Below are 17,665 nucleotides of genomic sequence, written 5' to 3' on the forward strand. Positions count from 1 at the left end.
AGCTGACGGTAATCTATGCACATACATAGGGAACCATCTTTCTTTCGAATGAAGAGTATAGGTGCACCCCAGGGAGAAACACTAGGTATGATAAAACCTTTATCTAGAAGATCTGCTAGCTATTCTTTCAACTCTTTCAATTCTACTGGAGCTATTCTATATGGAGGAATAGAGATGGGACAGGTTTCTGGCAATACATTTATGCCAAAATCTATCTCCCTATCAGGTGTAATTCCTGGGAGATCATCTGGAAAGGCTTTCGAGAATTCATTTCCTATAGGGACAGACTGAAGAAGAAGACTTTCGGTGTTAGAATCTTTAACCCGAATAGGATGATACAAACAACCTTGGGAAATGAGTTTATAAGCCCTAAGATAAGATATGAAGTGCCACCTAGGTGCTAAAGAGTTCTATTCCCATTTTATTGTTGGCTCATTTGGAAAGGAAAAAGTAACCTTTCGGGTTCTACAGTCTAGTATGGCATAACACGAATGGAGCTAGTCCATCCCTAGGATAGCATCAAAATCAACCATATCGTGTGCGATCTTCCACAATATCCCGGCTAAGAATAGATACAACATAATTTTTATATATCCTCCTAGCCACAATAGAATGACCCATCGGACTGGAAACAGAGAAAGGCTCAGCAATCACATCGGGCTCAAACCCAAAACCAACAGCCACATAGGGGTCACATAAGATAAGTTAGACCTGGGATCAAGCAACACATATACATCAAAGAAAAAGATTTGTAACATACTGGTGACAATATTTGGTGAGGCTTCCACCTCCTGGCGGCTGGTCAAAGCTTATAACCAATTGCGACCGCTCCCGACAGCTGATGTGGCGCCCTTCTGAGGTGGGGGTGGTGCACAAGAGTTTGCCTGCGACTCTCCACCAAAATTTCTCCTAGCATAGGGATAATCTCTTTGAAAATAACCCATCTGACCACAAAAATAACACATAAATGCACCTAGCTGACACCTTCCCAGATGATGCCTACCACAAGTTTCTCACCGCGGAAAGGTATGATGTTGCTGCATCGCACTGCCTTGTGACTGAGTATCCTGAGCTCTAGGTCCATGACTAGTCTCAAAAATCTGAGATCATCTGTCAACTGGGGGTCTTGGCACTGGGGCGCTAGCTGCAGACTGTGCCTTACCCTAAAACTTCTTCTTTTGCCATTTACCACCCCATTTACCGCTCTACGGCTGACTGTGGTTTTGATTCGCTGTTTTGGATCTCTTTGCCTGTCTATCCTTCTCTCTAGATTTGGCAATTTTCTTTTTCTTCTCTTCAATCTGCTGCATGTGGACTGGCATCCTAGGAAAGTCCATATCCCTATTTAGCATTGCCACTTGACATTCAAGCTCTAGGTCATCTAAAAGGCTGGATGCAAATTTCCTCATCCAGCCCCTCATGTTACCAGTCATTACTGGTGCATAGCGAGCTAATTGGTTAAAATTCAAAGTGTACTCCTGGACATTCATTTTTCCCTGCTTCATATTCATAAACTCCTTATCTTTGGCCTCCCTCAACTCTAGAGGAAAGAACCAATCAAGGAAGGTTTCCAAGAATTTTCCCCAAATTGTGGGCTCAGTACTCTCTCCCTTTGCATCCTCCCACTCATTATACCACTGATTTGCAACATCCTTGAGCTGATAAGATACCAAATCTAACCCTTATATCTCTTCCACATACATCACCTTAAAGAACTTCTCTATCTCATCCACAAACTCCTGTGGATCTTTTTCTACCTTGGTGCCAGTAAACTTGGGCGGGTTCATCCTCATGAACTAACCCACCCTAGTAGCATTAGATGTAACAGATGCATACCCAACATCTTCCAATCATTGAGCCTGATTGGACACCAACTGTGCCAGCATATGAATAGACTGTCTAAATTCTGCATTAGAAATATCCCTCTGAGAAGTCGAGGGATGGTTAACATTGTTCCATGGAGCCCCAGGTGGAATGGTCGAGACTGGAAGTACTCTCAGAGTAGGAACAAGTTTTGGGGTGAGAGCTCTGTTATGGGTATGCATCTCGTGAGTGGGATGTACGTCATCTATCTGTGCATTCTGATCGAGAGTGTGACGAAGAGGTATGATATATTTTTTTGAAAAGCAAGAGAGCATTGATTAAAGGCAGATTAGACTCCAAAGCACGAACTAGCTCACAAAGAGGGGAAATATTCCTAAATGCCTAGTAGACCCCTGCTAATAAGTGTGGCGCTCTACACACCCATAAACATGACTTTACTCAACGCAATTTCGTAGATACCCTGGGATGATGAACTGTGATTTGATACCAAGTTTGTCACGACCCGAACCGAGGTTCTGGCCGTGAAGGGTATCCCAAACCATAAAGGCCCGGATACCCTTCTAACTTGAAATCACATATACCATTCATACACAAATAAGGAAATACGGAAATTTCAGCAAAACAGAATCATAGCCATAAATCTAATATAAATTTGATATTATAAAAGGACGATCCAAAACCATCTAACAACATCTGGAAATCGTCTGTGAAATCTCTACTACATACTCTCTAACACAATCTAAAAGCTGGGACAAGGCCCCCAGCAGACCAAAACCATATCTAATAATAGTTGTCTGAAAGTAAACAGGCCTTCTGGAACAAAAAAGGTTCACTAACTGGACACTAGAACTATTTCTGATAAAATTTACTACTTTTCTGGACCCCTAGACTGAGCCTCAGAACCTGGAGAGAGGAGGAGGGGTCAATACAGATGTATTGGTAAGCAAAGTAATCCAAAATAAAACTTTTATGTAAGTAAAATAGTGGAGACCAATTTGTTAAAACATCATGCATAAATAGTTCTCAAAACATATGGGAACTTTTTGAAAATCATAAATCATTTTTGACAATGCAATGTCTGTTCTTTATATTACTCCTGAGTTAGGTGGGACTTCCCAACAATTCTGATATTCTACGGGCTGTATGGAATCTGCCACTGACTCGGCAGGGAAGCCCCCAACCCTAAGTATGCTGCAAGGGTTAGAGTCTCTGATTCTGATATGAGCGTAACATAATATACCCAGATTGGCAAATCACAATTTTGGACAATGAGTTATATGAACTCATGCCCTCTTTAGGGAACCACCTAACATCTCTTTATGCCCTATTTTAGCCTTTTCTGAACATGCATCATTCTGAAATTCTAAAATATGAAAGTTTGATTTCTGGATTAGTATGCGTCTGTTATGGCATTTTTGAGTTGGTATCATCATACCGAGACTTGCAAGTCGTTATTCTGAGTCATGTATGATTATTTAATTCTAAAACAATGTTCAGGCCACTTGCTCATGCATATCGTGTAAGAAGAGTCATATCTCAAATCATAAGTCAAAAATCATGTAAACACTTTCCATTCATTCAACAATTTCAACAAGTAGTGGCTAACTTCTCAAAAATATTCCTAAAGTTTCTTTGTTTATCAGTCTCAACATTTAAAATCATAAAAGCATTCGTCTCTCCTATTCTTAATCATCATGAATTTCACATAAGACAATTAGTATCTTGAATTGTTCTATAAACCATGAAATGTAAGGATTCATAACTTGTAAATCAAATAATAAAGTAATGGGAGAGGGAGATTATATATTTCATGCTCTCAATTCAAAATTCATGGTTTTCAATGCATACATACATATATACAACTCAAATCAATTTGGGGGAAAGCCGAAAGGCCAAAACAATATCATCAATGTTTCTAAAACATGAATATATTCATAAATTCAAAACCCCTTTCTTAAAATCATGATTTCTATGCCCATGAGATTTTAGGAAAACCCCGCGTGCCTCTATTTAAGAAATAAAAGGATGCTCCTTGATGCCTACGTCTTAAGGATTCCAAATCTCCAATTTGTTTCGAAAACACACGGTTAAATCATGAGTTATTTGGGATTCTTGTTTGAAACCGTAGGGAGAGTTCTTGATGGATTTTGTTGAGAGTAGTTGTATTTTGGTGTAATAGGGATTAAATCCCGGTTTCAAGATTTTAAGGGGTTGGAAAATACCCCAAATACCCTTAATGAGACGGGTATTAAAATATAACTGAGAGCCCGATTCATGGGCCACCGCGATGCACCACAATCGCGGTGGCTCCCTGGGAATTGACGAATGAAAATATGGCCCATTCCGCGATGCGTCACCTTCGCAGAGTCTTACTGGAAATTGACAATCGGCATCTACAATAGATCTATTAAAGTTATCCGAAAGTTATCCGCACCCCTAACAATTGGTATCAGAGACCATGTTAATTAAAGTTATGGTGTCAAAAGTTACGGAAGTAGTATATATTTAGATTTATTTGATTGATTAATTATGAGAAGACCATTTAAAAATAGAGAAGCTTTTAGAAAAATTAAAGCCTTAACTAGTAATTATTTAGAATATAAATATTGTTTAGATGAATAACGTACAAAAAATACTAAAATATAATGAATTAAAACAAATAATATCTGAAAAACGTAAAGAATTAAAAATAAGGATAGAAAGACTACAGTATAATATAATTGCCGGATTTAGTAAAAACTCAATAAATACACAAAAAGAAGAAATATCAAATTTAGAAGCAACAATAGATAGTCTAGAATATATATATCAACATAACTTATATACATTTAAATAAAATGAACAAAGAAGAATTTATAATAGATGAAAAAACATATGAAAATCACGAAGGATTAAATATAAAAATAGTATTCTCTAATTTAGGAAGGAGATATAAGAAAATAGGTGAACATTTACATTTAAAGTTAGAAAAAGAAGAATTAAAATTAGAAGATAAATTGACAACCATGGTAAGAATAGAAAGAGAAAACGAAGAGATAGACAGAAAAAAGGCAATAGATAAAACAAAACAACAAATCAGAGAAGAAATACGGAAAATAGAAGAAACTAAAAATAGTAAGATTGCTGAATTAGAAAAAGAACTACAAATGCTAAAAGATTTATATGAAAAGAGACAGAAAGAAAAAGAAGAAAAAGATAAAGAACAAAAATTATTAATTGAGATAAATCAATTTAAAGAAAAATTAGAAGAAAAAAATAAAGAATTAGAAATCAGTGAATTAGAAATAAATACAGTAGATGCTGAAGAAACAAATAATTATGACTCGGAAGGTAGTGAAACATATACAAAATTTTTTGAAAAACTAGAAATTAATGAAAAATAAGAAGTAATTAATAAAGAAAATCTATAATTAATAAATATAGAAGTAAATACTCTAGATAAAAATATAATACCTAGCACATCAGAAATAAGAAAACCAACTCATAATTACAGAAATAAGTTTAAAAGATATAATCCAAAGGATGAATATAATAAATGAACACCAAAACAAATAATTAATTACGACTTTTTAGATTTAGACTGTGTAACAGATACAAATAAAACAATACAACTATGGGTAGGATACATGTCAAAACAATTATTAGATAATAAAATAGATAAAACAAATACACCAGAATATATAGAAAAGACATTAATAGAAACAGTAAAATTATGGTTTTTAAACCTAGCCGAAACAAGTAAAAAGTATTAAGATCTGATACAAAAACAGAAGGAACATCAACACCTACAAAAATATTACCAGCAGAAAGATCAAAAAAATATGAAATAACAATAAGTGATTAATTTAATAGTATGACAACAGAAGAAGCAAAACAAAATAAAGAAAAAGATACGAATAGGAATTTAATGTTAAAATTAGCAATATGTAATATGTGTTATATAGGTGAATATATATGCGCATTTAAAGAATATTATTATAAAGAAACATATAATATAGAAGAAAGTAAAGAAATAAGAAAATTATATTTTAGTAAATTACCTGAACCATTTAGTTAAAAAATAATAAAGAATTAGGATGAAGCAAAATAATAGATACCCTAGGAGCAAGAATATAATTTTTACAACAATGGTATAGAAATCTATGTGAAAAATATAGAGAAGAAATAAAAATGGAAAAAACATTAATAAGAAATTTAGCATGTTGCGAAGATAAAATAGCACCTCAATTTGGATGTGAAGAAAGATATTATAAGAAAAGAAAAAGAAATAAGAAATATAAGAAATACAAAAAATCAAAATATAAATATAAGAAGCCAAGAAAAAGATATTATGTAAAAAATTATAAACATAAAAGACCATACAGAAAAAAGAAATCTATAAAAGAATGTACTTGTTATAATTGTGGAAAATTAGGACATTTAGCTAGAGATTATAAATTACCAAAAAATTCAAAAAATAAACAAATATCAGAAATAAAAATAGAAAATACAGAATATATCCAGATAGATTATATAGATTATGAATTAGAAAGTAAAGATAGTATATATGAAATTTCGGAGGATTATTATATATGAGATTTCGGAGGATGAAACAAATAATGAAATAGATAGTGAATTAGATGAATCAAATGACTGAAGAAGAAATAAAAATGAACCAAATAACTAAAGAAGATATAAAAATAACAACAAAGGAAGAATATTTAAATGAAGAAGGAACAGATCAAAAAATAATATTTGATAGTAATATATTTGACGAAATAAAAGAAAAAGAGTTAGACTTAAGTGTAGAAAAAATATTTAAAATACCAATAATAAAAAACATGTTTAGTAGAAGAAAAGAAGAATACTATGTAGTAAGTCAAAAGGAACATGTAATAGATTGTAGATATGCAAAAGGAAGAGCTAGCATACCACTAGTAACAAAAAGAATAATTAATAAAGAAATAAACGATATAAAAAGTAAATACCCAATAAAATATGTACACCTTGGAGGAACAGAGATATTGATAAAAGCATGTTTTAGAGAAGCAATAGATACACCAATAGAATTATATTTAGCAGATGATAGGATTATAAAACCTATAGAAAAAAGTATAATAACTGCCATAAAAGAAAATTTAATATACAAAAAATTTAAATTTATAATAAGTGTGAATTATTCAGTAGCAATAACAGATAAAAATATAGATAAATCATTAGTATTATATTGGAAAATATCAGAGATAGAACTAACCCCATGAAGTAAAATATTTACAGAAAAATGTAAAAATTTATATGTATTAACAACAAAACATAAAATAACAGGAAAAAATAAAATTACTAAAATACAAATAGAAAGTCCTTTTGAACAATTCGTAAAAACAATTGATAATAATGACTATAGTTACAAGAATATAGATATAGAAGAAGATTTAGAAATAATTGGGGGTGCGGATAACTTTAATAGATCTATTGTGGCTATGGATCTATTTTTATTTGTGCGTGGATATTTCTTAGCTTCTCTAAATATTTTTATTTTATTTATGTTCATATATTGGGGGGTGATTAGGTATTTGATTAAATGCTTTACTGTAGTATTCTTTAGTTTTTTTCTTAGCCTTTGTAATTCTTCTATATTATTCTGGAGGTATTCTAAATATTCTATATATTTTGTTCTAAGATATTCGATTAAATTCTCTTTCATAAGCATTTCTTCTAATCTTATTTCTTCCATATCTTGTCTCAAATATTTTAAATACTTATAGTTTATCATTTTATTCTAAAGTAGTTGCTTCTTTACTAATTTCCGTGTAATATTTTATTTTAATTGTACTATAATTTATATCTGAATTAAGGTTATTAATGCTATTAATTATCTCTCTTTCTTATTCTCTTAATGAGTTTTTTATGTTAAATAAACTATTATCTGTACTTTTTTCTAAATTTTCTAAGGTTTCTTTTCTCCATGTTAATTTGTCTTTTAGATTTTCCATTATTTCTTTGAGTCGGTTTCTATAGTTAATTTCTTCATATAGGTCACTTTGTTTTTCTCTAATTTTTCTAATATATTCTAACATTTTAGTCTGAATGATATCCATCTGGGTAATTATCTAGGTATAGTTGTTCTATCCAATTTATAATTTCAATTTCATAGTCTAATATTTTTTCTAATATTATTCTCTTAACATCTATAATTTCTATATTTCTAAGTATATATAAGATTAATATTTTAAGATTATCTGTCATTTAAAATTTGTTAAATACTTTATTATAATATCTTTTAGTTTTTTGTTTTAATCTTATTAATTCTTCTATATTTTAAATGAGAAATTGTATATATTTTATATCAATTTTCAAATATTCTAAATATATGTAATTTATCATAGTTGATGTGGGGATTTGGTATGTAAGTATTTATAGAGTAGTTAGGTAGGTGTGGTATATAATTAATTCTAGTCATAAAATATTTATCAAATATTTTTTCCAATATGATTTTTCTGATATCTACTATTTCTATATCCTTAAGTACATATAAAACAAGTATTTTAAATTTATCTACCATTTCGTCAGATAAATTAGTATTCATTTTTCATATAATGCTTTTTCAAAATATTCCCTTCAATCATATACATAACAAAATATGATCATTTTAGATTACTATATACTAGATTATTCTTTGGTCACTATTAGCATGGTAATCTGGATACTTTACCCTTAAACAATGCCTCTACTCTGGCTACTCCCCTATCACGGCTTTCTTGTCTCACCGGTTTCACCTTTAGGATGGCATAGTTCTTAGGGATTTTTATCCTTTTCCACTTTGCTAGTAAACTTCTTAACATGCTATTTTTCGAATAATTCTACTATAAAGCAACTAACATGAACTTATTTTATCATATCATGATTGTTAGGAATTTATGAATTTAGCTATTCATAATCATAAATAAATATACCTGTTCTGGTAGGATTGATAATTCTAAGCTTTGTTCATCCATAGTTTTTTCCATTGAAATATACCTGTTTTTTAATAAATAATCAAAATATTTGTTGTAGACAAGAGAGAGTTTTTGCTTCAACGCACGAAGGCTTATCTTTTTTTGCCTTTGATGCCTTCATTTATAATGAATGATTTACATAGTTCTTACTTACTAATGTTTTACACGTTTCTTGAACTTTATGTCCTATTCTATCTTTACAAAAAGTCTAAAAACTAGACTAAAAAGTCTAGACTATTTTTTACAAAGTTTTTATCTACCTAACCTAATTATTATAATTTACAAAAAGTCTTCTAAAGTATAAAGAAGACAAAAATTAAAACTTTACAATAATTTACAAGTTACGTAGAAAATTGTGAAAGTTTGTTACATGTCGCTTTCACAATTTAATAGCTTATCTTTTATCCCCATTATTTTGCTCCGTAGCTATCTTTTTCCTTATCTCTTTCTTGTCGTATCTGCTGCTTTCTATCTTCTTGTCAGTTTAGCATCACATCAGGAATAAAGTTGTGTCTGCCACTACATCTGCTGCATATGTGATCATTGTATTTTTGGTCAACTTTTTCATAAAATTGTTCCATAGCTTCTTCTGAGATAATTCCTTTTTTGATAGATCTCGTCAATGGCTGTTCTTATGGTCTGAGAAGTGTTAATCCCCATTTCCTAAGTTCTTCCATGTCATGGTCTCTAACTTCTTTACAAGTTGAATAAACCAATGTTTGATTCCTCGAGCTATATATCCAAATGGGTTTCTGATTTGAATAATTATTAAGTAATACTGATAGTATATTACTAAGTCCAATAACTCTTTTGTTACGGTAAAATCCTAGTATCTGTATCTTTGGTATCTCGTCTTGTTCACATATCTCTTCTAGAATAATACAATCTCTAGTCACACCTATCTTGATTACTGTAATAGTCTGTTTAACTTCATCAAATAATATTTTGGCTGGGGCGAAAAAAATCGAACATAAAATAATTGTCCGTTAGTAATTCTCTTGTAGATCATAAATCCATTTTGAATATCTAGAATTCCTTCTAACTCTTCTCCAGTAGTTGTGTAAACCGTAGATAATAATCCATAATAGTAACATGATTTGATTAAATTCGAACTTGTTTCTGGAAAAGCAATAAGTTTATTGTAATTTTGGCATTTCTGGGTAATATATCCTTTTTGTTGTGCGGATAGTTCTTCACTTTAAATAGGCTTGGTATTTAACATGGTTTGTAAGGTGTATATATTTTCAATGTATTTTCGGGCAACATAGCTGTATGTCTATTTTTCTTGGTTAAGTGATTCAGAATATGTATGTATTTGGGGAGGTGCAAATGATTCTGATCTTTGTATATTTGGTGTATATGATTTTGAAAATATCTGGTTGAGGTTGTAATTCTTTTTATTTGGTATTTCAGGTTTATTTTGAGTGACTATATTTTTCCCTTTAGATATATCTTCTGCGCCTGCAGCTGTAACTGTAATTTCATTAGTAATTTGAGTTTTTAAGTGTTTCTCATCGTCACCTTCTAGGTCTAGTTTTTTAATGTGCTCTTCCTGCACAGTATCTTGTTTTTTATAGTGCTCAACCTGCACTTTTACGTTTGTATCTTTAGTAGTTATTGTAATAACTTTTTCTTGCAATAACTTCATTTGCTCAAACATTTGAAGTAATAAATCGGTTTGGGTATCTTTGGCATCAACCTCTTCCATTGATAAATCAGTTTGAGAAGCTTTGTCTTGATAAGTAATCTGCAATGACATTTTTGTTAGTATTGATCACTTCAATCATAAATGTAAAATTTAGTATATTTAATACTAGTCTCCGAATTTCTTTCATCGTAACTGAGTTCTGTATTTTTCTCGTTAGACACCATCGTACCAGTGTGTTATCTGTTCTTACAATAAATTTGTTATATACAATATATGGTTCAAATGCTAATAGGCATTTATATAATGAACATAATTTTTTTCTATTTATTTCCTATTTTATTTCCGTTTCATTAAATGTTCCTGAATAATATCTACAATGATGTTCTATTTTTTCATTTTCGTATTTGTATTTAAGTACTCCTCCATAACTATATTCACTTGCATCTGCTTCTATTATATATATAAATTTTTTTTTTCATTTGGAAATTGTAGTTTTAGTAACTCTTTACAAAATATTTTTATTTTCTGGACTTGTTTTTTATCTTCGTCGTTGTAATTATATTCGATATCCTTTTTAAATTTTTTCTGTAATGGTTTTAGATTTTATTATAATTTTGGTATATATTCTCTTACTTGATTTACTAATCCTAAGAACGATTGTAATTTTTTTTTGTATCTAATTCTTCTTTTAAATTTATTATTTTTTGTACTATATGTTGTTGCATTTTTACTCCACTTTTATCTATTTGTATTTATAAAAATTCTATCTATTTTTTCATAATTTTGGCTTTCTTTTCACTTAAACTTATTTTCGAGTTTTCTATTATATCTGTAAATTGTTCTAATAATTTTAAATGTTCATCTTTGGTTTTTGTAATTAATAATATATCATCTATGTATACTATACAATTAGGTAATTGTTTAAAATAACTATCCATAAAATGTTGATATCTACCTGGTGCATTTTTATATCCAAATGGTAATACATTCCATTCATAAAATCCTTGTGGTACCATAAAAACGGTTAATTCCTTAGATTTTTTTTTCTAACTGTAAGTGGTAAAATCCTGATTTACAGTCAAATTTACTAAAATAGTTATATCCTTGTATTTGTCTTATTTTTAATATCTTATTTGGTATTGGATAATTATACGTCATAGTTTTTGCATTTAAATTTCTACAATCAATAACCATTCTACTTTTACCTCTGTTTTGTTCACTATGTTTATTTACAATAAATGCTGGACTATTATGTTTACTATTACTTTTTTGTATATATTTTTTCTCTAACAATTTATCTATATGCATTTTAAATTCTTTTAAATTGTCAAAATTATATGTTAATGATTTTCGAGTTATTATGCTATTTTTATCTATTAATTCAATTTTTCTAGTGTTTTTATGTTTTCCCCATCCTTTTAATGGATCCTCACTATATAATCTTTCTAATTTGTTCTTAATTAAATCTATCTTATTTACTGAAAATATAGTTATTTCCTTTTTATTTATAAAAAATATGACTAGTTCTATTGTGTCTTCAGTATTTTTTATATTCTCTAACTTTTGTGTAATTTTTTCATTTTCTTCTATCCAATCAATTTTCTTTCTTATTTTATTAATAATTCTTTTTGCTCTTACTTTTTGTTTACATGGTGTTGTAAACCACCAATCTTTATTAGTTATTATATGTGGGTATAATATATCTAAAAATGACATTCCTAAAAGCATATCTTTTGATGTTAGTTCATAATTATAGATTTCTTGTATTGTTATTATTTTATCCCATATTTGTATTTTTACACTTTTAGATTTATATGTAATTAAACTTCCTTCATTATTAAATTCTTTGACTACTATTGGTGTTTTTAATTTATCCCATTTATTTTCTGGTAAACAATTGTATCTACATAAGTTTTTTTCTGCTTCTGTATCTACCATAGGTGTATAATATCTATTATAATATCCTTCTACTATTATTTTTACAAGTACATATATTTTCATATCATGTTAAAGTTCTTTTTATGAATAATCTTTCTTTATTATACATTATAGATAATTGTTTATGTTCTATATTGTATGGTTTTACTTGTTCAAACCATTTTATTTCTAATATTATATCTGTTTTTTTGCATTTCTTCCTTTATTTCAAATTCTATTTTTATTTTTCTAAATTCCTATTATTATTTCTTTTTCTGTCGTATCCTTAATGTCTATTAGGCTCCTTGGTAAATCTGGGCATATATTACTATTAGATTTTATTTCTTTATTTTTTACTAGATATTTTGCTATGTATTTTCTTCTCGTCCAGTGTTTAGGAGTATTAAATATTTTTTTTCATTTATTGTTCCCGTTATATAATATTGATTTAAATTAACTGTTGAAGTTGTTTCATAACTTCTTCTTTTTGATGAACTTGATGATTCTGGTTTTTCGTGAGCTATTCTTTTTGATGTACTTATCCTATCATTTATTATTTCTAAATCTTCTTCTATATCTATATTCTTGTAACTATCCTTGCCATCGGAGTAGGACTATCGATATCAAATCCACACAAACTAGTGATCACTATATAAATCAGCCTCAGGCTCACTCTTACGAGGGCACATAGTCCTAGGGAAGTAAGGTCACTTTGTACCTCCCACTCGGTGCTAAAGATTTCTCCCGGACTTAGCTCAGGTCATTTGAAAGACAATCCACAACAAATTAATTTCAGTAATATATAAATATACATCGGGAGCCATCATGCTTCCCATCTATCAAAATCAACCACGTTGTGGATTTCTTTCACACTCGAGTTTAAAACAACTTCATTAATATCAAAAGGTCAAATCATTCAAAATATCTCAAATATTCAACATCAACGTGCTTATAACACACACTTTCTAAAAAAAAACACAATTTCCAATGGGGATTCACGACCCAAATATCAAAATCATGATAAATATCGTTCAAGATTCATGCTTTATATCACCACAAATGTAAATTCATCTTACAAAATCATAAACATCAAGATTTCATAATAATCATCATAAGATATGGGTTCATGCTTCAAATTCATAAAAATCATGCCTTTGTAAAGAAAATTACTTTTGGACACAAGAACGAAAGAGAGTTCTTGTTGAAAAACCCCACATACCTTGAATGATGAACTTTAGATTGATACTCATTTTTGAGATGTTAATCGTGCCTTTGAATGATGGTTCTTGGAGTTATTGAATTAGGAACTTGGAATCTTGAATAAATTTGCAGAACTAATGGTGAACTTTGAAGGTTCTTGAAGTTGGGTGTAGGAGATTAGGATTTTCTTTTTGAGGGAATTTGATAAAATATAACATATAATGCTTCTAATAGGCTTTAATATAGGGTTTGGATGGATTTTGGGTGAGCGTGAATGACCAAAACGCCCCTAAAAATCAAATAATTCTCAAATCTGTCCTTTGGTTGACTGTTTTGATAGTCTGAAGTAGATTAACCATAACGTTTTACTCCAATATCCAAATTTAATGAAACCAATTTCATTAGAAAGAGGACTCTCATATCTTTCCGTTGATATATAGTATCTCACCCAGATCATTATGTAAAAGGAGTTATGATCGTTTGAGATTGACCCAAAAATTCATTTTTGATAGGCTGAAGTAGATCGACCATAACTTTTTGGTCTGATAGACAAATTGGATGAAACTAATTTCATCGGAAATAGGACTTGGAGAGCTTTCCGTTGATATATAGTAGATTCTTTAGATCATTATGTACAAGGAGTTATGATTATTTAAATTTGGAGAAAAAATAGGCCAGGCCTTAGTACTTTTTCCATCACGTTTTACTATTTATTACTATTCATGGTTCGATCGAAATGTTCATAACTCGTCGCTCGGGTGTCCGTTTTGGATGATCCACATATCATTGGAAATATTATTCGATAATCTACGCAATGGTGGGTCATAATATAATACATTTTTCATGGAAAATTTATAATTCATTCTAGAAGATAGAACCCAACACGTTTACGCACAAAATTTCAATGAAAATTTTCCCTGCGTATTACAGATGTCTGCATAAAAACTCCAGCAGGAAACCAATGGACATTGGAGGGTGTCAGATACAATCCTGGTCTCAAGAAAAGTTTGATCTCTGTTGGTCAGTTGGATTGCACAGGCTACGCAGCAGAGTTTGGGAAGGGTTCGTGGAAGATTATAAAGGGTGCTATTGTTGTAGCACGTGGAAAAGAATTTGGAACTTTGTACACCACTGAAGGGTGTATAATATGGATGCTGTTGCTTAGGGTGCTTCCGGTTCATGTCTGTGGTACAACAGACTTGGACACATGAGTGCCAAAGAAATGAAGATGCTGGCTACAAAAGGAGTATTAGAGGGGCTGAAATCTGTTGATATGGGTCTTTGTGAGAGTTGTGTTATGGGTAAACATAAGATAGTAAGCTTCATGAAGACTGTGAGAGAGCCGAAGTAAGTACGGTTGGAAATGGTCCACCATCTTGTGTTTCATCACTTGGTGGATCCAGATTCTATGTCACCTTCATTGATGATTTCAGCAGAAAGGTATGGGTTTACTTCTTGAAACATAAGTTAGATGTGTTTACTACTTTCAATAGGTGGAAAACTAAAGTTGAAAATCAGACTAAATTGAAAATCAAATGCTCGAGGTCTATAATAGAGGAGAATATGACAAGTTAGAATTCAAACAATTCTGTACAGCTAAGGGAATCAAATTGATGAGGACAGTTCTTGGGAAATCAAGGCAGAATGGAGTTGTTGAAAGGATTAACAAAACATTGAATGAGCATGCAAGGAGCATGAGGATACACTATAGGATTCCTAAGATGTTTCGGGCAGATGCTGTGAGCACAACTGCATACTTGATCAACAGGGAACCATCAGTTCCTCTGGGGTTCAAGATTCCTTAAAAAGAATGGACAGGAAAAGAGCTCAAGTATTCTCACTTGAGAACCTTTGGTTGCACTGCTTATGTTCATGTTGATCCAGTGAAGAGAGCTAAGGTTGATGCTAAAGCTATAAAGTGCTACTTTATAGGTTATGGTTCTGACATGTTCGGGTATAGGTTTTAGGATGATAGGAACAAGAAAATCCTCAGACATTGTAATGTGACATTTGATGAAAATGGCTTGTACAAGGACAGAGAGAAAAAGGTTCAAGAAACTATAAAGAAAATAGGAGTTGAGCTTGATTTACCAAAGAGTACACCCAAATATATTGCAGCAGATACTCAACAAACTCCAGAGACTGTCATTGAGAAACCAGAGGTGGAGCAAGTGACACTTGAGAAGGCTGAGAGGAGATCATCTAGGACCATTAGAGCACCGTATAGGTACTCACCATCATTACATTATCTGTTGCTGACTGATGAAGGGGAACCAAAGTATGTTGCTGAGGCTCTGCAGGTGGAGGATTCAATCAAGTGGGATCAAGCCATAGATGATGAGATGAGCTCAATTGAGATGAATAACACATGGATTTTGACTGCAGGGAAGAAAGCCTTGTTGAACAAGTGGGTGTTCAAAATCAAGGTAGAACTAGATGGCAAAAGAAGGTTCAAGGCTCGGTTGGTAGTTAAAGGATATTCACAAAAGAAATGTATTGATTATGCTGAAATATTTTCTCCTATTGTGAAATTAACTACTATCCAAATTTTATTGAGCATTGTTGCATCGGAGAATTTGCATCTTGAACAAATAGATGTAAAGACTGCATTTTTACATAGAGATTTGGACAAGGAAATCTATATGCAGCAGGCAGAAGGGTTTGTAGTTCCAGGCAAAGAACACATGGACTGCAAGCTCAACAGGAGTTTGTATGGGCTGAATCAAGCACCTATATTGTGGTACAATAAGTTTAACTCCTTTATGAGCAAGAGTGGCTTCCGCAAGAGTGAAAAGGATCAGTGTTGCTACTTCAAGAAATACACTGATTCTTATGTATTTTTACTCTTTTATGTGGATGATATGTTGATTGCAGGATCCATTATGAAGGAGATAAACTCTTTGAAGGCAAGCCTGTCTTCTGAGTTTAAGATAAAAGATTTAGGTGCAGCGAAGCACATTCTTGGGATGAGGATTTCTTGGGATAGATCTGATGGCACTTTGAATCTATCCCAAGAGTAGTACATTGAGAAGGTGCTGGATAGATTTAGAGTTAATGATGCTAAACCCAGGACTACTCCATTGGCAAATCACATAAAATTGTCAAAGGAGAAGTCACCGAAGACAGCTCAGGAGTGGGAACACATGGCACTTGTTCCATATGCTTCTGTAGTTGGGAGTCTAATGTATGCTATGATCTGCAGTAGACCTGACATAGCACATGTAGTGGGATTTGTTAGCAGGTATATGGCAAACCCCGGGAAAAAGCATTGGGAAGATGTGAAGTGGCTTTTAAGATATCTAAAAGGTACATCCAGTAATTCACTTTGTTTTGGCAATGGTGAAGTGATTTTGCAAGGTTTTGTTGATGCTGATCTTAGTGGGGATATGGACTCAAGCATGAGCACTTTCGAATACATTTACACCATAGGTAGTACAATAGTGAGTTGGATGTCCAGGATTCAGAAGTGCATTGCTCTTTCATCTACTGAGGCTGAGTATGTGGAAATAGCTGAAGTTGGAAAAAAGATGATATGGCTGAAAGATTATATGAAAGAACTGGGAAAGAAGCAACTTAAGAAGATTCTTTACACAGATAGCCAGAGTGCCATACAATTGGTGAAGAACCCGATCTATCATTCGAAGATGAAGCACATTAGAAGACGGTAGCATTTCACTCGTAGGGCAGTGGAAGAAGGTGATATGTGTTTGGAAAAGATATAGGGTGCAAAGAACCTAAAAGACATATTGACTAAATGTATTGATGTTGGTAAACTAAGGTTGTGCAAAAACTTAGTTGGATTTCTGTAGTTGTGTCTACAAATATTGCGTTGTGGTGAACATATTGATGATGAAGGAATATTTTTTATTTTTTGAGAATGTAATTCTTGGATGACGGAATCAGTTTCCAAGTGGGAGAATTGTTAGGTTATGGATCCTGATTAATATGTGACGTACTGTACCTTTTATTCTCATTCTCTATGTAATTGCACATATTCCAAGTCATTAATATAAATAGCCTGTCCTCCGTGGAGGTTACCTACGGGTGTTACCACGAAATTAATTCTCTCTCTCTCCTAAAGAACTTTCTCTCTAGTTTTCTT

Source organism: Capsicum annuum, unplaced genomic scaffold (genome assembly GCF_002878395.1).
Source record: "Capsicum annuum cultivar UCD-10X-F1 unplaced genomic scaffold, UCD10Xv1.1 ctg83209, whole genome shotgun sequence".
NCBI lineage: Eukaryota > Viridiplantae > Streptophyta > Magnoliopsida > Solanales > Solanaceae > Capsicum > Capsicum annuum.